General features: G+C 40.7%; 2 non-coding genes across 2 annotated transcripts; one reads left to right on the forward strand and one right to left on the reverse strand.

Annotated features, from left to right (window-relative positions):
* Nucleotides 1–1,206: 1,206 nt before the first annotated feature.
* On the reverse strand, nucleotides 1,207–1,281 carry Trnat-ugu. The gene has a single exon. It is a non-coding gene; the product is annotated as a tRNA-Thr (tRNA).
* A 277-nt stretch (nucleotides 1,282–1,558) lies between these two features.
* On the forward strand, nucleotides 1,559–1,633 carry Trnat-ugu. The gene has a single exon. It is a non-coding gene; the product is annotated as a tRNA-Thr (tRNA).
* The last annotated feature ends 19,826 nt before the right edge of the window (nucleotides 1,634–21,459 follow it).

The following is a 21,459-nucleotide window of genomic DNA, read 5'->3' on the forward strand; positions in this document are numbered from 1 at the left end:
GCCTAACCACAGGTGGGAAAATCAGAGCAATTACACATCTAAAGATCATGACATATATACAGACCCACAACAGAGTGCGTAAAAAATACAGATATCTAAAAGATTCTACTAGAATTAGAAGCACTGTCCTACAGACGAGAAGAATGGCTGGAATTTTCGATGAATTTTCGATGTCCTACAGCTGCTGGTATGGAGGTACTCCAAAGCCACAGTGACAGATTGGGGACAGCATCCTACCTGTCTGAACCAGAGGCGGCTCGTCTGACTGGGCTTGTTTCTGAACACTCGAACAAAGAAGACATCACATGACTCTCTGACGTCACAGAAATTTCTGTAACTACCTTGTTCTGCCCCTGTCTTGTTCGAACCAGTCTGTGGAGACTCCTATGCCCCTACAAAGGATGACATGTGACTGTCTGACATCATGCAACTTCCTGTGAATGGAGCATTCTGATTGGTTCTTACTGCATTTCCCCTCCAAATTGTTGCTACTGGTTTGGGAGCACTGTCCACCACTTTCTACAGACAGACAAATTACAATAATTTCAGCGGAAAACTATTTTGTACAGATCGAGAAATATACAGTAGTCATATTCCACTGTCAGTTAAACCCTGCACCGCGTGACCGCTAAGGTTGCAGGTTCGAGTCCTGCCTCAAGCATGGATGTTTGTGATGTCCTTAGGTTAAATGAAATGATAATTAAATAGACACCCTAGCTGCAAGCAGGCGTTGATACACTTCATTGGGGACATGTTGAAAATTTGTGCCCCGACCGGGACTCGAAACCGGGAGCTCCTGCTTACATGGCAGACGCTCTATCCATCTGAGCCACCGCGGTCACAGAGGATAGTGCGTCTGCAGGGACTTATCCCTTGTACGCTCCCCGTGAGATCCACATTCCCAACATGTCCACAACACTACATTCGTAGTGCGCCTAATAGATGTTTGCCCATCATACTCATTACTCGTGGCAGATTAATCTACCAAGTCCCGTACGAGTTCGGGCCTAGTCTGTGCGTTCGCACAAGAAGGTCAAAGCCTGGGAACCCATATTTTTAACTATATATGACGGTAGTATCTGTTCCCGAAAGAACAGTTACCGTGGATGACCATGCAGCTTTGCTAGAAATGAAATGATAATTAAATAGACACCCTAGCTGCAAGCAGGCGTTGATACACTTCATTGGGGACATGTTTAAAATGTGTGCCCCGACCGGGACTCGAACCCGGGATCTCCTACTTACATGGCAGACGCTCTATCCATCTGAGCCACCGCGGGCACAGAGGATAGTGCGTCTGCAGGGACTTATCCCTTGCACGCTCCCCGTGAGAGCCACATTCTCAACATGTCCACAACACTACATTCGTAGTGCGCCTAATAGATGTTTGCCCATCATACTCGTTACTCGTGGCAGATTAAACTACCAAGTCCCGTACGAGTTCGGGCATAGCGCGTGCGTTCGCACAAGAAGGTCAAAGGCCGGGAACCCATATTTTTAACTATATATGACGGGGAGCGTGCAAGGGATAAGTCCCTGCAGACGCACTATCCTCTGTGCCCGCGGTGGCTCAGATGGATAGAGCGTCTGCTATGTAAGCAGGAGATCCCGGGTTCGAGTCCCGGTCGGGGCTCACATTTTAAACATGTCCCCAATGAAGTGTATCAACGCCTGCTTGCAGCTAGGGTGTCTATTTAATTATCATTTCATTTCTAGCAAAGCTGCATGGTCATCCACGGTAACTGTTCTTCCGGGAACAGATACTACCGTCATATATAGTCCTTAGGTTAGTTAGGTTTAAGTAGTTCTAAGTTCTAGGGGACTGATGACCGCAGATGTTAAGTCCCATAGTGCTCAGAGCCATTAAACCCTGCAAAAGTGGTCTACAGTTCAGAAAATATGGACACTATCGCCAAAGACACTTCATTAAAAATTGTTTAAACAGTATTCCAATTCCTTAAATTGTTTAATGCAATGTGTTGACGATATATTAGTCTCCCCTCATGTGAGCCTAGATGTCCAACACTCACTGAGCATTTTTCCCCACCACTCCCAGTGGCGAGAGGAGTGAAAGGAAGTTGCATGGTAGGTGATGTCGCAGGAGTGGGACAGGGAGTTAGGTTAGTGGAGGTAGCCAAATTGCTCTATTTTCCCACTAAAATTTGAATTTCCCGCCGTTTTATCTTGGGATGAGGAAGGGGGATCAGTATGGAAGGGGTGGGGAGAGGCAGTGAAGGGATTTCCCATAGGTGTGGTGGGGAATGGAACACATGCTGGCTAGAGAAAATCTATGACATCATCAGTGTGTGGGGATAGTAAATTGATCAGTTAATTCATGTATATAATTAATTTGATGTCTAATTGGTATCAAAGGTGCATTTGTATCTTCAATGGGGAGGAATTGGGTATTTTATAGAAGGTTGCAGGAGTAGAAGGGTGAGAGGGATTGTGCAGACGTTTCTCAGAAGGACGGATTATTCCCAGGTGGTCATAAATCAACTCTAAAGAGGTCATAAATCACTTAACAGAACAATGGATCAAGGCCATAAATCAATCAACTATACAATTTAATTAATTTGCATATCAATTTAATATAAAAATGGTGCGAATACTGATGAATTTAGTGGATTTAACTGTCCTTTGTCTGGTCTTGAAGAGGAACTTGCTTCACACCATTATTCCATCCAGACATAAACAATGTATGAATAGAAACTCAGTTTATAGCTATAATTTTAGAAGGATGTATACGTTGGTAGGGTTTGTAGTCTGAACTCTGGAGGATGATGTAAGCCCAGAAATAGTTCTTTTACTTTGAGTGTCTCATGGTTGAGACAATGTACTGTAAAATAGGGTGAGTAGAGATAATGGGGTGAATAGGAATCAAACTTCCAAAAAAAAGTTCTGTGTTTTCATATCAGAAGACAAACAAGAATATGATTCAAAGAGTTGCTTGTCTAGGTTGTTAGTGAACCATTCTAACAAGCAAATTACAGGGTTATTACAAATGATTGAAGCGATTTCACAGCTCTACAACAACTTTATTATTTGAGATATTTTCACAATGCTTTGCACACATACAAAAACTCAAAAAGTTTTTTTAGGCATTCACAAATGTTCGATATGTGCCCCTTTAGTGATTCGGCAGACATCAAGCCGATAATCAAGTTCCTCCCACACTCGGCACATCATGTCCCCAAGAATGAGTTCGAAAGCATCGTTGATGCGAGCTCGCAGTTCTGGCACGTTTCTTGGTAGAGGAGGTTTGAACACTGAATCTTTCACATAACCCCACAGAAAGAAATCGCATGGGGTTAAGTCGGGAGAGCGTGGAGGCCGTGACATGAATTGCTGATCATGATCTCCACCACGACCGATCCATCGGGTTTCCAATCTCCTGTTTAAGAAATGCCGAACATCATGATGGAAGTGCGGTGGAGCACCATCCTGTTGAAAGATGAAGTCGGCGCTGTCGGTCTCCAGTTGTGACATGAGCCAATTTTCCAGCATGTCCAGAAACACATGTCCTGTAACGTTTTTTTTTGCAGAAGAAAAAGGGGCCGTAAACTTTAAACCGTGAGATTGCACAAAACACGTTAACTTTTGGTGAATTGCGAATTTGCTGCACGAATGCGTGAGGATTCTCTACCGCCCAGATTCGCACATTGTGTCTGTTCACTTCTTCATTAAGAAAAAATGTTGCTTCATCACTGAAAACAAGTTTCGCACTGAACGCATCCTCTTCCATGAGCCGTAGCAACCGCGCCGAAAATTCAAAGCGTTTGACTTTGTCATCGGGTGTCAGGGCTTGTAGCAATTGTAAACGGTAAGGCTTCTGCTTTAGCCTTTTCCGTAAGATTTTCCAAACCGTCGGCTGTGGTACGTTTAGCTCCCTGCTTGCTTTATTCGTCGACTTCCGCGGGCTACGCGTGAAACTTGCCCGCACGCGTTCAACCGTTTCTTCGCTCACTGCAGGCCGACCAGTTGATTTCCATTACAGAGGCATCCAGAAGCTTTAAACTGCGCATACCATCGCCGAATGGAGTTAGCAGTTGGTGGATCTTTGTTGAACTTCGTCCTGAAGTGTCGTTGCACTGTTATGACTGACTGATGTGAGTGCATTTCAAGCACGACATACGCTTTCTCGGCTCCTGTCGCCATTTTGTCTCACTGCGCTCTCGAGCGCTCTGTCGGCAGATACCTGAAGTGCGGCTTCAGCCGAACAAAACTTTATGAGTTTTTCTACGTATCTGCAGTGTGTCGTGACCATATGTTAATGAGTGGAGCTACAGTGAATTTATGAAATCGCTTCAATAATTTGTAATAGCCCTGTATTTAATTCAGTGTTGGGGACACTGTTAGTTGAGGTTTTGCTATTACCAGCATCAGATGTGGTATTAAATTACAGAAATTTGAACTTTTTCTCTAAATATCAGTCTAAATTCTGTTTTATCGGTCTAAGTTGGCAACATGGTAAGCAAATCTGCATTTCCATTTCATTAACTGAAAATTCAGTTTGAAAGTACACTTTAATCAGACTTACCTTTTGGCTAATTAAAAATGCAGGGTTGCATTTTCATAATTTGTGGGGTGAATAGAAACAGTAATTGTCAGTGTTTTTTCAGAGGGAAACCAAAAATTTGATGGAAATGAAGAAACATTTGCCACTATTATCAACCTAGGAGACTATGCTGTGATTAAAGTATATGGAGAACATAAGCAGTAATTTAGATTGTACGTCTGTAAAATTCGTTATTTAGAAGGCGAATGTTATGTTAATGTTTTATTGAAAAAATATGGTCGTTTTAACACCTTTATTTCAACATAAGAGTAGTCACGTTTTAGTCAAGAAGTTGTTTGAAGGCTCTTCGTTACTTCTGGGGGTAAACTTGCAGAAACATGATGTCAGTGACTTAATGTGTCAACAAACCAACCAAGTTCATCGTTTTAAGGTTACAATAAAATAATCAGAGATGTAACAATTTTTTTGTTCAATGACATGAAAAACAGCAATTCATGTAATGTTTTTAGTTTTTATATCGAACATAACTTTTTCGGACTAGATAAATTTTGTTTCTGATTCTCCTGGATACAAAACAAATTTTGATATATCCTATTCAGCCGAAAGACCAATAAATAGAAAAAAACAATGAAATTAACACTGTTCTTTCTATTCACCCTTCTTGTGGGGTTTCGTTTTTTTTATGTTACAAAAGCTGAAGCCAGATCCCAAATCAAATTATAAGTTTAAAGTTATGCACAAGACCTGTAATTCCATAGAAGTTTAATTTTCCTTTTTCTTTTTGAAATTATCAATTTTTCTTTTAAAATTGAAATTAATTCTATTTTTTCGTTTTTATGGTACACAAAGAGCAAGCTGCCCTTGGCCAGCCACATATATCATTGAATTTGCGATAGTTCTGTAAAATGGAGAATTTTCTATTTGGTATTCAGCGTCTGATGTGAGCCATAATTTTCAGTATTTCGTTGATGAGACACAGACCATTTCGGTTTACAAGTTCTTCCATTCCTTCACGGAAAAAAGACAGAATGTAGATGGAGACATAACGTTTAATACTAACTAACAGACAGCGGTAGCTTCAAGAATACAACAGTTTGATTCCATTATAACCAAAAACAGCTGTCCACCAAAATACTAATCCCATATTGGCTATGATACAACTTAATTTTTATCCCTGGCTCTGCCTGTAGACGAAGTGCAACTCGAAGTGGATTTAGGAGGGGCAGGCAGAATCATATCTCACCCCTTCCCCTTGTGGTCTATGGAGTGGGGAGCGAAATACCGAGTGTTCCCTCCCCCCCGAATTCCTCCCACTTACTCACCCCCACCCATGGTTGCCACTCTGTTGGGATTGTCCTCCAGGTTTAGGAACGATTTAGATATGTTCACCACATTTCACACACAGCAAAACATGACCTAAACATAGAGCTGCTGTATGTCCAGTTGCCCCATGCATGTCATAGTTTTGAGGACATTGTGGAGGTGGGGTTATATGGCAATCAATGATAAACCCATGCGGTCTTTTTCTCTCAAGGAATTCGATTGATTGGAAAGAAATAGACTTTAAAATATAAGTGAATATTCATTAAATGAGGACTGGTATGTAGATAGTTTCGTTCGTTTTATATTAAAAAGCCATTCAGACATATGCTTAGACAGTCTCCTACACATATATTTTCCATACTTTATTCCGAACAATGAGATGCTGCCAACAATCGACAATTGCATGCACTGAACGCCGTCCTGCCCACCAAACAGTTTTCGACAGGTAAATCAATTGCACACATGTCCATTCCACTCCACATGTCTGTGCTGCAAACATATCTCATAACTTCAGTGCCCCTATTTATGTAAGTTTGTATCATTTATATTTGTTAAGATTTTTTAATTCATCTTGGTTTTATTTGTATTGACCAAATTATCGTCAGGTGTTCAAAAATGGCTCTGAGCACTATGAGACTTAACATCTGTGGTCATCGGTCGCCTAGACCTTAGAACTACTTAAACCTAACTAACCTAAGGACATCACACACATCCATGCCCGCGGCAGGATTCGTACCTGCGACCTTAGCGGTCGCGCGGTTCCAGACTGTAGCGCCTAGAACGGCTATCGTCAGGTGTGTTCAGAAAAATAATCAAATTGGGCGAAGATGTCTGGGGTTCTCCAAGTTTTTGTCCAGGGACAACGATTTAAGTGATGCAGGCCTACCTAAAGCTCACTGAATGTAAAGTACCCAGAAACAAAATTTTTCACTGCAAATGCTCTTAATTAAATTGGGAGGTTATATAAATGGCTCAGAGGTAAAGTGCTGGAATATAGATTTAAAAACTTTGTGTTCAGTTCCTGGTCAATCCTATGATCTTTCTTCTTCCATTTCTTGCCATATCTATTAGTGTGAAAAATGTCAAGCTGCACAGTTATTCAGAGTGCACATTGAAGTATAGATATCCTTATAGCTGGCAGGCTACATCAATTCAAGGGGTAGAGGTAGGCAACAGCATGCACAGTGGTAGGGCAGGTGAGCTCTTGTTCAAAAATCGCTGATGTCAACACTTTTCGAAGTTGGCATTCCAGGAATTGCGCTGTTGTCAGCACTTTTCAGTATGAGTGATCCAGGAGCTGGCTATGTCAGCACATCTTGGTGTCATCATTTCTGGTTTTGCACACAATTGTGCTTGTTACACAAAGGTCACTGACCTCTCCTGTGTCCTCAACCCCCATTTGCACTCAGCCGCTTGCAAAATATTGATGACTTCTTTCTCCCAGTCAGTTGCCTAGGAGCCGCGTTGCTCTCAGATAATTTATTCTCCATTCTAGGTCTGTGCTCTCTGGTGAGAGGACCATAATTAATCTGGCCAGTTGTTTCTAAAATTGACAGGTTAGGCCAAAAATGCAAATTCAGCAGTCCAAAGATTGAACACTTTGTGCATATATACGTTCCACCAATGTTATACCAATGTTGCATGCTTATCACATGTCACCTCATGACATTTTATGTGGATGTCAATCTCTCTGATGTGTAAACATGTAGAAAAAATTGCATGCAATACAAATATAACTACACATTGTAAGTAATTAGCTGCCTGACATTAAGTATAGGTCTTCATGTTAGAACACTTGCAATTTCTTATAGTAAATTATTAATTTGCGAATTTATGTAGGTGGCTCAGAAGAAAAGAGCTGGACTACACATCTAAAAATTTCGGTATCAATCCCAGGCCAGCCCTATGGTTTTTGTGTGTCATTTATTACTCCTTTCATTTCTGGCAATACCTGCTAATGTGAAAAATGTCGAGTTGCACAGTTATTCAGAATGTATGTTGAAGTGTAGGTAACCAGAGGAGTATATGACTTCAAAGATCTTAGGAAGGCAACAGCACACCACAGTAGTAGGGCAGGGTAAGTTCTGGTTCAAAAATCACTGATGTCAACACTTTTTGGAGTTGGCATTCCAGGAATTGCGCTGATGTCTGCACTTTATGGCGTCAATGTTCCAGGAAATGCCAATCTCAGAACCTTCTGGTGTCAGCATTTCTGGTGCTGCTGAGCAGCTGTGCTTATTACATTCAAGGTCACTGACCTCCCCTGCGTCCTCACTCTCCCATTTGCACTCAGGCAGTTGTGAAATATCGATGACTGATTGCTCCCAGATAATCGCCTCAGGGCTGCATTGCTTCCAAGCAGTTTGTTCTCCATTCTAGATCTGTGCTCTCTAGTGAGAGGATCATAATTAATCTAGCAAATTGCTTGTAAAATTGGCAGGTTATGCCAAAAATGCAGATGTAGCAGTCCAAAAATTGAACACTTTATGCAGTTGTACAGTGCACCAATATCATAGTAATGCTGTATCCATGTTGCATGTCACCTCACAACATTTTATGTGTGTGTGTATCTGCCTGAAGTGTAGATGTGTCCCTTCATGTAGAAAAAATTGTCTGTGATGTAGATGGAACTGCACAGTGTAAGTAATAAGCTGCCTGGCATTAAGTCTAAGTCTCAGAGTTTCAACACTTGTAGTACATAATAATAAATTCAAGCTCTTTCTTTTGAGCAATTACATGAGCCTAATAATCTGTAGTTATCAATTCTTTTGCAGACAATAACAATGATGTAACTAAATAACTAATGGTTTATTACAAATACAAATTTTTTATGAAGAGTAATTTTTTCTGTACTTTAAAAAATTACTTATCTAGACGTATATACATATAATAACTATTTTCAGTATTATGTTTTTTATTCTTTTCAAAGACGTTTTATATAAATTTATACAACAGTGAAATAGCATCTTTTTTGTAACAATAATGTTTTGTACATTAAAGATAACTTTCTACATTTTTGTTAAACTAATACTATTAGGTATGGAGATACAATTTATTTACACTAAAAGTAATAAAGAATATATTCCAAGTTTCCCACCAAATCATTATACAATTCAGTTCTTTTCTCTATATACAGTTTACACTCTACATACAATATTAACAATTCATGGGTAACAGGTTGGACTAGAAGCAGCAAGTGAAGAAAAACCACACACACACACACACACACACACACACACACACACACACAAACACACACACACACGCAATGTGCAACAACATATCTGCACACATGGCGTGCAATCATTCAAACATTCACACCTAAGACAAACAGTTCATTCAACTCTCCGAATACACTTGCACACACAACTGCTGCATATCCACATGCTCAATGACTCAAGTATGAGAAAGGGAAGGTCCTGTTGCCATCTGCACAGATGAACTCTTGATTTTTCAGCATAGATGAACTGTTTGTTGTCAAGGTGCAACAGGCTGACTTTCAGCTGCAGTGTGGTATGTACCACATGTCATCACAATTGAAAGACTACTCAGTGAACCACATGTGCAGCACTGGCCATGTCCTTAAATGGGCACTTCCTGTAGTCTTCACTCAAGAGAGCCTTTGAGGCTATACAGTGCCCACCCTCAGCCTGTCATTGGGTAGCACAGTATGGTATGCATACATTTTAGATATGAGCCCTACAAACTCCACAATCCATGAACCATTCATCTTGTCTTTCATCAAACCAATGACCTACTTGTTCTGAGGTGTTATGCAATAAGGAGTATCAGGTACATATCCAGATATGTCAAATGTGTCAGGATTGTACCTAATTATTTCAAATGGGTAACGTCCTTTCACCCAGTAGATGAAACTGTCTGTATCTATATAAAGTCACTTTAGATTAGTGAAGTTTGGCTCAGCAACTTCTAGTACAATCGGTACATATGGAGTTTGGAGAGGTCGAGAATACAGATTTTATGAACTTCACTGAAATCTTAGTCATCTCTACAGTGACTAGTCCTTCAGTGAAGACGATGGCCCACTTAAAATTTGGCCTAACAATGTAAAATCTTGTAGAATTATGTATTTATAAAAATCCTTTTCAAAACCAGATATCACGAGAAGTCTCTTTTCGGTATTTACATCAATGTACTCCTTCAACCACGGATGCTGCTTGAAGGAGATGCTACGAATGATTCCAATAAATGTCATCCCCAAACTGAGACACTACTGGATTCATACAGTACATAATGTGCCTCTTCTTATTCCAAAGCATTGTTGCCAGCTTGTAGATTGAACCATTTCACAAGTCTAGGTACTCTGGACACAGTAGCAAGTCGCTGTGTGCATTACGCAAATGAGTAAGATAGGCCAGGTCTGTCTCGAAGACATATCATTTACCAGATTTCGTGGTAACATGTTGGTTCTTTCCCTCCAATCTGATGATCTCCTTCATGGACAGCCATCAGAAAGCTCCAAATGTCAGAGAGTCTTGGGTAGCATGCCCATAGACGCTGTTTATATCCCAGTAAAAGATTTAACTCAAATTATCAGATGGCCTGTACTCTTCATCGCTCATTCACATGTTATTCGTCTTGAGGTATTTGTGTACACGCTGGCAAATTGTAAAAAGACCAACATGTCAACATCAGTCAACAGTTTCAAGTCGACATATGTCCTTTTTAACATTGTGTCCAACAAAAGCCCTGGTGTAGTACAATAGAAGGCAGGATTCAGCATTCATGTGTCCATGCATACACTCCAGGATTTCTCAGACATGTTTGCGAGCAAGATTATGTCAGTGTTCACGTACAATTTCGCGTATTCTTCTAAACCAGAGATGTTGAAATGCTGCCAAACATTCACCATGTACTAATACTCCACATCCGTTCTGGCAGTGCCTGTGAGTTTAATGGTAAATTCCTTTATATTGGGCAATGCAGTTTCGTTGAGTCTCGCCTTCAAATCGAGGTATTTGTAAGGGAAGACCTCCTTCATTGTCACAAGCTGAACCTTTCCATCACTGGGATATGCAGCTCTGGTGATGTCCATATCCTCAAGACACACTGTCTTGGTAGTTTTTGAAGAGGCGCATGCATAAAATGTAACGAATCCAGGAAGTAGAGCATTAATCTTGGCGTGGCTCGCTTGGAAAATGAAATGTAGTTTTCTACACTGCCATTTATGACGCTGCCCTTGTTATCTTTCAAGCCAAAATCACCCAAGTGCTCAACAAGAAAGTGAGCATCATACCTCGACAAATTATGGAAGACGGCAGATATGTGTCATGGCAATGATATTTCAAGTCGCATGTGTTGTGAGGTGCACTGCAGAATTTTTCCATTAGATGACTGGTTTCTGCTTTTCTGTTCAATGGCAGCCCACATATAAGATAGTCAACTACCTGCTCAAACAAGGCATCATTCTCCTGCGATTTGCTCATGGAAATGTTTTCGCTATAAATAGCATCAAAATGCCACGCAAGTTTTTCGAGCTCACAGAGCAACCATCTTGCATCATTATCCATTATTTATAGTACTAATTGACTGAGATTAGAACTATACAACCAAACAAGTTGATACGCTGTGGAATACGGTACATGTCATTCTGTGGAGGTGGTATGAGAGGCAGTACGATCACCTTCACAGTGTGCCACAGGAGCTAGTAAACACTCAAAGTCAGTGAATATGATGATAAAGCAGTGATCCTGGTGGTGGGCACTTTTAAGCTTTAAGATCTTTTTGTCCTCGGTAGGCGTTTCCACATTTACTAGTTCCTGGCTCAAGCAATCAATCAGATGACTTTCCAGATACTTGCAGTTAGTGAAATAGTTTAAGCATCTATCGAATAAATATTGTGAACATTTTTTGTACTCAGCTGGATGGAAAGTGGGTGCAATATGCCTATCATTCAGACATAGTAGTGTTTCGCATCCTTGGCAAACAGCAACAAATCTACACGTCTGGGATGCTTACCTGCTACTCTGGAAAAGTAAAGAGGTCAATACACACTCTTTTTTTGCGCAGTGTGCTCTTCATCATCATCTGGCTTGCCTTTATCTACATCCATGCTGTAAACATGAACTGAATAAGCTGGATTCTGCCTCTCAAATTTTTCATACGTACTGGAGTTTGATGTGAAGTGAAATGCCACTGAATTTATTAATGCCTGCAGAGAGTAGATATCAGATATCTGGTATGTCTTGGTATGCACTTCATTTTTTTGGTGGTTTCTATCACAAGCCGTGAGAGATCATGCAAAGCAACATTCACCCCCTTCGGCTGTATTTTGGACATTAATACATGCACTTTAGCAACTGGACCACCTCCCTCCCCTCCTCTTCACTGGGTCAAAAATATGCAAGTGCACATCAAGATGGAGTACAAAGCTGAGTGCCTTATTAGATGCTCTTCCCTGCATTTTGGAAAAATTATCCAGTATGACACTTTCTTAAAAGCTCTGAACCACTCTGCCATTGACGCTCCACATGATGTCACGCCATTACCCCCTCCCCCAAAGATTGACAACGCTCTTCTGCTCAGGATACTACCTTTCTTAGGGAGTAGCATCAGCTAAAGTACAGAACCGCCTTGCACCTAATGGTGGGATTCTGTGGGTCGTTGACGATTTTCGTGACCAGCCTTTCCAAAACGGCCTGAGAGCCATTGAGGAAAGTAGCAGGATCTTCGTAACCTGCATTAGTGTTTTCAGTGCAAGCTAGCAAGAACCTATCGCTAAAAGTGCTGGCAACCTGAGACTATTTCAATGGGGCTGCATGATTTACTTGGTGATCCATAACAGAACAGGCTGTGTGGGTGCTGTTGCTAGGTACAGATTATTGTCGATGCTGGTATCATCCATGGTGCAATGGACTGGGCTGGGTGGAAAGCACCATTATTGACGAACCACACTGCAGTGACGAGTGCATCATAGTTGATGGAACTGTGCGAAATGACTCCATCACTGATGACGGACTGGGCAGAGGTGATGAACATGTCATGTAAGTAGGCTGTTTAGGTTTTCTTATTGGTAACGCCACGTAGCGCTCTGTATGAAAATCACTGGCTGTGCTGTGTGCAGTCTGTGGCTAGTTTGCATTGTTGTCTGCCATTGTAGTGTTGGGCAGCTGGATGTGAACAGCGCGTAGCGTTGCCCGGTTGGAGGTGAGCCGCCAGCAGTGGTGGATGTGGGGAGAGAAATGGCGGAGTTTTGAAATTTGTAAGACTGGATGTCATGAACAGCTATGTATATTATGATTTTTCAATACTGTTAAGGTAAATACATCATTTGTTCTCTATCAAAATCTTTCATTTGCTAACTACGCCTATCAGTAGTTAGTGCCTTCAGTAGTTAGAATCTTTTATTTAGCTGGCAGTAGTGGCGCTCACTATATTGCAGTAGTTCGAGTAACGAAGATTTTTGTGAAGTAAGTGATTTGTGAAAGGTATAGGTTAATGTTAGTCAGGGCCATTCTTTTGTAGGGATTATTGAAAGTCAGATTGCGTTGCGCTAAAAATATTGTGTGACAGTTTAAGCACAGTCTTGTATAATTGTTCTAAGGGGACGTTTGAGTCATACTTGGTTTGGTTGTTATGTTGTTGTTACAGGCATAAGTCTGCCTCCAGAATGATCCAGTATATCTGTAGCAGGTGAAAAAACGACATTGATAAGTATCCTGTATGTGTAAAACACACAATGGAGATTTGCATCCATCAACAATAGTTTCTAATACTTACATTGAAGTTCATCAGCATTGCTGTAGCCAGCCTACAGGTGATCTTAATCACACATCATTATCATTTGGCATATTATTCCTGAATTCTGAGGTTTTTTTTAAATTCAGCATCCATAACGTTTGTTATACTGTCGTAAGGTTAATCTAAAAAAAGGAATAACAAGAACATGGATTATCTGCAAAAGAAGAAGAAGTAACACTACTTACATATCCAACTCTCCACAAGACATTTGGAATGAGGAGATCAATGTTTGGGGTGGAATAATTTCATCTAACACGCTGCTATTCTATCTACAAGGAGTATTCACTTGACACACAAAAAAAGACAGAATCTTACAAGCATTTTCTGCAAACACAAAACCATTATTTATACAAATACACATACACACCTATAGATATAAATATGTATACTTACATTTGCCTTCCTGTGAATCATTCATCTTGAAAAACATGGTTACATCATCAAGAGCACTTATAGTATGCCTGCAGCCTGCACACACACACACACACACACACACACACACACACACACACACACACACACACACACAAAATCACCATTAGGCCACATAGATAGATATGCAAGTAATATGAGGGAAGTTTTTGATGATTAAAATTCAATATATGCATCTACAGTTCCAGTTTTCACTGCCTCATATTACTCTGAACAATATATCACTACTAATTGTGCTAATTCTTCAAACATCTACAGACTGAGTGTGTATCTGAATCCATAATCAGTCTCATAGTAAGAAGGATAATTCTCACATACATGTCATACAATAAGTCACACACGTTTTTATCCCAGTCAATCTGCAAGGCATCATATGAAAAAAACTAAGAATTTAGGAACATTTTGCATTCGTTAGTTCACAGTAATAAGATGCACTCGAATCCTTTTTTTTTTTAGATTCCCCTTCCTGTCTGGTTTCAGAGCCAGAATCATAAATAAATACAGGTGTTTCTAGTTGAACTGATGTCTTCATCACCCATGCTTGTCCAAATCCCATTAGTAGAACTGGATATTAATAAAGTTCCCCTGAACAGAAAGTTAATAGGAGCTGAATATCAGCATTCAACACATGTAAAAGTTTCAGACGTTCATCTGATACACTTCCCACACCAATTTAACCAACACAGTTTTACCCACATCTTGTGTCACTCCTTGAATAAACGAGTTATTATCTGTAGCACTTCTAATCAGAATTAGCTCCTGTTTTGCATTCATAATGACGCACCTATTATCTTCAAAGAACCTTGATAAACATTTTGAGCCTACACAGCACTAAAGTGGCTACCATCCTGCATTTTGTAAAACATTCAGATCTGAACCCAATGCGAAGATGTCTGTTTTGAGGGTTTCTGTGATTCCAGCGTTTCTTGTGCAGTCAACATCAATGTCATTAAGTTCATATCTTATTTCTTGAAACGAAAAACAAATGCGTTATGTGTAAGTTGTGATGATGCTGGAGAGTTTACATCCTTCTTGGTTACCATACAAGTTTTGTTCCCTTATACAAGAAGCTCTTGGTTAGGAGTGTTAGATCATCTTTATGTTGAGTGGGAATTCTTATCTCGTCATTATTATTAAACATAAATGAAGTAAAACGTTTGTGAGAGAAATATTGCTGAGGAATGATCTTATCATCATATGGAACTATTGTTTTTACACTCCTGGAACTGGAAAAAAGAACACATTGACACCGGTGTGTCAGACCCACCATACTTGCTCCGGACACTGCGAGAGGGCTGTACAAGCAATGATCACACGCACGGCACAGCGGGCACACCAGGAACCGCGGTGTTGGCCGTCGAATGGCGCTAGCTGCGCAGCATTTGTGCACCGCCGCCGTCAATGTCAGCCAGTTTGCCGTGGCATACGGAGCTCCATCGCAGTCTTTAACACTGGTAGCATGCCGCGACAGCGTGGACGTGAACCGTATGTGCAGTTGACGGAATTTGAGCGAGGGCGTATAGTGGGCATGCGGGAGGCCGGGTGGACGTACCGCCGAATTGCTCAACACGTGGGGCGTGAGGTCTCCACAGTACATCGATGTTGTCGCCAGTGGTCGGCGGAAGGTGCACGTGCCCGTCGACCTGGGACCGGACCGCAGCGACGCACGGATGCACGCCAAGACCGTAGGATCCTACGCAGTGCCGTAGGGGACCGCACCGCCACTTCCCAGCAAATTAGGGACACTGTTGCTCCTGGGGTATTGGCGAGGACCATTCGCAACCGTCTCCATGAAGCTGGGCTACGGTCCCGCACAGCGTTAGGCCGTCTTCCGCTCACGCCCCAACATCGTGCAGCCCGCCTCCAGTGGTGTCGCGACAGGCGTGAATGGAGGGACGAATGGAGACGTGTCGTCTTCAGCGATGAGAGTCGCTTCTGCCTTGGTGCCAATGATGGTCGTATGCGTGTTTGGCGCCGTGCAGGTGAGCGCCACAATTAGGTATGCATACGACCGAGGCACACAGGGCCAACACCCGGCATCATGGTGTGGGGAGCAATCTCCTACACTGGCCGTACACCACTGGTGATCGTCGAGGGGACACTGAATAGTGCACGGTACATCCAAACCGTCATCGAACCCATCGTTCTACCATTCCTAGACCGGCAAGGGAACTTGCTGTTCCAACAGGACAATGCACGTCCGCATGTATCCCGTGCCACCCAACGTGCTCTAGAAGGTGTAAGTCAACTACCCTGGCCAGCAAGATCTCCGGATCTGTCCCCCATTGAGCATGTTTGGGACTGGATGAAGCGTCGTCTCACGCGGTCTGCACGTCCAGCACGAACGCTGGTCCAACTGAGGCGCCAGGTGGAAATGGCATGGCAAGCCGTTCCACAGGACTACATCCAGCATCTCTACGATCGTCTCCATGGGAGAATAGCAGCCTGCATTGCTGCGAAAGGTGGATATACACTGTACTAGTGCCGACATTGTGCATGCTCTGTTGCCTGTGTCTATGTGCCTGTGGTTCTGTCAGTGTGTTCATGTGATGTATCTGACCCCAGGAATGTGTCAATAAAGTTTCCCCTTCCTGGGACAATGAATTCACGGTGTTCTTATTTCAATTTCCAGGAGTGTATATCAAGTGACGCAGTCCTATCGATTTTAGGAAGATGTACTTCTCATGTGTTATGAAGTTCAACTTCTTCTACATAATGGTGTTATTACTGCGAAAATCGACTAGATTCCGATCTTGGTTCACAGTGTTCAACTCAAGATGGTCCAATGTCTGAACAGTCAGTGGGAGGTAGTTGTATCGAAGGATACGTAATCCCAATGGCAGCTTATCAAGATTAATACTGTCAACTCTGTTGATGCATTGCCTAACACCTACGTCATACTAATGCATGGTTTGAGGTTTGTGTGTCCTGTTTATATGTCACATCATGAACATTCATACAACTGTTGTGTTTTGATGAGAAGCTGAGCCACTTAACTAAGGTCTTGCTACTTCAACATCTTATAACACTCTCTACAAGAAATATGTCAAGTTCAGAGCTCTCTGTAAATCCTCTCTGTAAAAACTTTCCAGGCGTTTCTTCATCTTCACTATCCATTAGGATATACGTTTTCGAATTTATGTGTTTCTTTGGAAACTGTAAATATCTCTGTTGACCAGTTCGGTAAGTAAGACTTCTCATAAGTAGTTTTGTGTTTTGAAATATGCACCAAATTATCTACATTGATTTTCTGCTTGCATTAATCTTACTATGTTTGTGTACTGTATTTAAAAGCTCATTAACACACATATCAATTAATCTCATTTTATTGCGCTGTCTACAGTCAGGTTACAGTGTGCAATTACTTGTGAGAGAATGTCTAGCAAGTCGTATGATATCATCAACATACGGTTTTTATCATCCTTTCCAAATGTTCCACAATACTCACTTCCACGCGAGAGAAGGTCGAGTAGTGGTGAATACCTATTGTAAAATTAGCCTCCTTGGTCAGTTTGCAGCTTGCCAGGACACCAGCCCTGCAGCCAGGCGACTAGCGCGAGTTTTGGTGTTCTCGTAAAGATAAGTCATTTTAGATTATAAAAACATATAGTTTAGTACTGATTACGTGGTAAATAGGTGTATTAGTGTGTCTTTTAAGCGTACCATTAAAGGTTTCACTTTTATTTACGTAATATAGCAGAAACCCGAAAAGATAGTACAGTCGTATTTTCTGTTTACATTTTGCCGCAGCAAATCTATATAATTTCGTTTAGTTGTTCTTTGCGCTCTCCAGAAATTTAACTGTAGCGTACCTCTTCATTATTTAACTCATATCTCCGGAAAGTAGCGTAAAGTTTAAGTTGTTGTTTCAGAAACTCTGCACTGTTGCTTTTGTTTACATACAATTGTGTATAGGTCAAATTTGTGTAACCATATTTTCGTGTTTATCTGTTATTTAACTGACTTATTCTTAATAAACTATTACGTTTATCATGAGTGAAAAGAGCTTGACTTGCCGTAAAATTGTTAGGTCGGGGTTTTGGTGTGACAGGTGCTGTAGTTTTTTCCGTGTGGGTGACTGTAGTAGCGTGAGAATAGGGGAAGTAAATGAGATTCATCAGTGGTTTTGTAAGATATGTAGTAGAGATAGGAAGATACTAGAACAGGAGGGGAAAATTGCCGCCCTTCAGGATGAGTTAGACAAGGCCAGGGGAGTTCTTGATAGGTTAAGGAGGGAGAAGGGTAAACAGAGGTAGGAAGCCCATGGAAGAGGTGTTGGCCAACTTCTGCAGGATGAACTAGTATCAGAATACCAGGTAACCAATTTTTTTAAACCTAGTGCTGGTCTGGAGCAGGTGACAGAGGATTTAGGATCACTTTGCAAAGATTTCACTAAGGAAGACACCGTGGTTATAGTGAGTAGGACAGGTAAAAGTACTGACAGAGATCCTGGGTACAGTATAGAGTGTGACCTGGCAAAGATTGCATCAGCATTGAAGCATACTAGTGTTGAGTTTGTGTCTGTTCTTGGGCGCCATGACTGACCTCATTTGAACTCTCCTGTCAAGAGAGTTAATTTCAAGTTGGAATGGCTGCTTATATTGGGTGCAGGGTCACACATTGGTGTGGTTCCTGTTGATTCTCTCAATAGGTGGGATTATACTAGCCATGGGCTTCACCTCAACAGGAAAGGGTAGCGTAAACTGGCTGGGAAAATAGCAGGAAAGTTAAAGGGGGGAGGCACTGTCATGAGTGATAAAATACCAGTGATTATAGGATTCAGAAAAGACCCTCTTTTAGGGTAGGTAGAACAGAAAGAAACCAAATTTTAAGAGAGGTTAGGACTGAAACAAACCTTCAGTTTGAGAAAGAAAAACATAATTCTGGCTTATTACACGGCATAAATAGCTATTGGCTAAGAATTTTCAACAGTCAGCATATATTTCAGCTCTACTCAACTTTAACTCAGTCAAAGTGAAATGTCAGGTATCTTTATTGCATCACAATATTCGAGGACTGAGAAATAAAATTAATTCATTAATTATCTGCATAGATGAATTAGAGTCCTCAAACCCAGCTCACATAATCTGCCTCTCTGAACATCATGTGACCACTGGTATAGAACTTTTAAGTGTTACAGGGTTTAGGTTAGCATCTCACCTTTGTAGAGCAGAAATGGAGAAAGGAGGAGTTGCCACATTCATCAGGAGCTATAATAAATTTAAGAACAGAGACATTCATAAATTTTGCCTAGAACAGCATATGGAAGCATGTACAACAGAAGTAGAATTTCACAAAAAATCATTCATAATATTAAGTGTATATCGAGCACCTGCAGGTAACTTAATCTACTCATAAACTGCCTTGACGCTGTACTGGCCCATTTAACAAACAAAAACAAAGAAATAGTGGTTGCTGGTGATTTCAATGTAGATTTCCTTAAAGACTCTCCCAATAAGAACCTATTTGAGTTAGTAACACTATCATTCAACTTAATTCTCACTGCAAAGTTCCCCGCTAGGGTAGCCAATTGCTCAAAAACAGCCATTGATTGTATCTTCTATAAAGTACAATGAATAAAATTATGTTACAAAACCAATAGTGAATGGCCTCTCAGACCATGACATGCAGTTCCTTCTGTTAAATGTTAATACTGAACAGGATATGCAATCTGTTATATCTGAGCTCAAGAGGGTAATCAATAAGCCAAAAATTGATTATTTTAGGACACTTCTCAGAGACATTCACCTGACTGATGTTTACAGTGCTCATGGCATGAATGAAAAGTATAACACATTTGCTAATAAAGTGCTTACCTTATTTGAACACTTTTTTCCCCCAAAGCTAACCAAGGTTAGAGCAAAGTCTACAAAGAAGCCATGGATTACTCAAGGAATAGGGGTATCTTGTAAAACAAAAAGAAAACTATATCTGTCAATCCGAAACAGTTCTGATGTTGATGCTACAGCACATTACAAGAAAAACTGGAAAATATTAAAGACTGTAATATGGACATCAAAGGAAATGTATTACAAGGAAAAAATAGTCATATCAGATAACAAAATAAAGACAATATGGGATATAGTGAAGGAGGAGACTGGTAGAACCAGATATGAAGAGGGACAAATAGTATTATGAGTAAATGATACATTGGTGACAGATGTGTGTAATGTTGCAGAACTTTTTAACAAACATTTTATAACTGTTACTGAAAAGATGAGGTTGTCAGGATCTGTAGATGCTGCTATGGAATACCTCAGACCAGACATTTCAAGTAACTTCCATAATATGAATTTGACCCTAACAACCCCAGCAGAAATAATGTCCACCATAAAATCTTTAAAATCAAAAACATCTAGTGGGTATGATGAAATACCAACAAAGTTAATTAAAAAATGCGATTCTGAGTTAAGTAACATATTAAGCTATCTGTGTAACCGGTCGTTTATCAGTGGAATATTTCCTGAACAGTTGAAATATGCTGAAGTTACGCCACTGTTTAAGAAGGGAGATAAAGAAACAGCATCAAATTTCCGTATAATTTCACTTTTGCCAGCTTTCTCATAAATTTTAGAAAAAGTAATGTGCAATCGGCTTTATAACCATCTTATCTCAAATAACATACCGTCAAAGTTGCATTTTGAATTTCTAAAGGGTTCTGATATTGAGAAGGCTATCTACACTTACAGCGAAAATGTGCTTAATTCATTAGACAAAAAATTGCAGGAAACTGGTATATTTTGTGATCTGTCAAGGGCATTTGACTGTGTAAATCACAATATCCTTTTAAGTAAATTAGAATATTATAGTGTAACAGGAAATGCTGCAAAATGGTTCAAAGGGTGTTATTAGGAAACAGACATGTATTAAGCTATCAGGCATCATCCATCTGGGAACTAATTACATGTGGGGTCCCACAAGGTTCCATTTTAGGGCTCTTACTTCTTCTTGTGTATCTCAATGACCTTTCATCACTAACATTGCCAGATGCCAAGTTCGTCTTGTTTGCCGATGATACAAACATGGCAATAAATAGCAAATCAAGTGTAGTCTTCGAAAAGTCAGCTAATAAAATATTTGTGGACATTAATCACTGGTTCCTAGCCAATTCTTTGAAACTAAATTTTGAAAAAACACACTAAGTGCAGTTCAGAACTTGCAAGGGGTGTCCCACGAGTATATGTCTAACATACAATGACAAGCAGATAGAAGTGGACAGTGTTAAATTCTTGGGATTACAGCTTGATAATAAATTCAACTGGGAGGAGCCCACCACAGAACTGCTGAAGTGTCTTAACAAAGCTCTATTTGCAATGCAAATTGCGTCAGACATAGGGGATATAAAAATGAAAAAGTTGGCATACTATGCCTACTTTCATTCCATAATGTCATATGTGATTATTTTTTGGGGTAATTCAGCAAGC

Source organism: Schistocerca americana, chromosome 8 (genome assembly GCF_021461395.2).
Source record: "Schistocerca americana isolate TAMUIC-IGC-003095 chromosome 8, iqSchAmer2.1, whole genome shotgun sequence".
Taxonomy (NCBI): Eukaryota; Metazoa; Arthropoda; class Insecta; order Orthoptera; family Acrididae; genus Schistocerca; species Schistocerca americana.